This window comes from Trachymyrmex cornetzi, unplaced genomic scaffold (assembly GCF_001594075.2).
Source record: "Trachymyrmex cornetzi isolate Tcor2-1 unplaced genomic scaffold, Tcor1.1 scaffold1498, whole genome shotgun sequence".
In the NCBI taxonomy this organism is placed as follows: Eukaryota; Metazoa; Arthropoda; class Insecta; order Hymenoptera; family Formicidae; genus Trachymyrmex; species Trachymyrmex cornetzi.
The window spans coordinates 8,802-9,979 of NW_017296089.1; the positions used below are offsets into that span (position 1 = coordinate 8,802).

General features: G+C 41.3%; 1 protein-coding gene across 1 annotated transcript in view; it reads right to left on the minus strand.

Moving 5' to 3' along the window:
* The window catches only part of LOC108757975 (alanine aminotransferase 2-like), a 5,719-nt gene that overhangs the window by 3,933 nt on the left and 608 nt on the right, over positions 1-1,178 (minus strand).

Genomic DNA, 1,178 nt, shown 5'->3' on the forward strand with positions numbered 1-1,178 from the left:
TGAAGTCACATGTCTTTTGTAGTTTAGACATCGCTGAAAGTGATTCAATCTTCACAGGTTAGATTTCTCGACGCCAAAGAGATTTTCCAATCGATAGAAAATGGATCGCGATAAGCTATTTTTCCGACATGTGCTTTTTCACTACTTCGACCTCAAGAAAACCGCAACTGAAGCGCATCGCTTATTATCCGAAATGTATGGCGATGAAACTCCATCGGAACCAACATGTAGAGTTTGGTTTCAACGCTTCCGAAACGATGATTTTGATGCGAGAGACAAAGAACGTCCAGGACAGTCGAAAAAATTTGAAGATGTCGAGCTGCAAGAATTGCTTGATGAGAATCCAGCTCAAACGCTTTTAGAGTTGTCGAAATAGTTAAATGTTACTCCAATGGCCGTCTCAAAACACTTGCATGCCATGGGAAAGATCCATAAGGAAGGGAGATGGCCACATGAGTTGTCAGAAAGTGCCATTTCAAATCGTTTGACTATTGCGACTTCTTTGCTTGCCAGGCAAAGAAAAAAGAGTTTTTTGTGGCGCATCGTGACTGCAGATATGTGGCGACATGTCGGAACAAGAAATTTATTAAAAATTTTGTGTTAAAAACTAATGGCCCAGAATTACTCCAACGCGTTATGACTGGTGACGAAACGTGGATGTATGGCTATGACGTCGAAGCAAAGGCTCAATCATCACAATGGAAGTGTTCTGAGGAGCCGAGACCGAAAAAAGCGCGTCAAGTGAAGTCAAACATGAATAAGGTTCTTCTTACCCTTTTCTTTGACTACAATGGAGTTGTGTACTTTGAATTTCTACCGACAGGTCGCACAGTTAATAAAGAGTATTACTCACAAGTTATGCGCAATTTACGTGAATCTATCTGAAAAAAAAACAACCTGAATTATGGGAAGAAAACTCATGGATTTTATACCATAACAATGCACCAGCACACACCGCATTAATTATCATGCAGTTCTTGGCGAAACACAAAACCACTGTGATGCCACGCCTCCCTATTCTCCAGAAATGGCCCCTTGTGACTTTTTCCTATTCCCTAAACTCAAGAGGACCCCTAAACGACGTTTTTCAACGATAGAGGAAATAAAGAAAAAATCGCTGGCCGAGCTGAAGGCAATACCTAAAGAGGCGTTTCAACAGTGCTTTGCAAGCTGGAAAC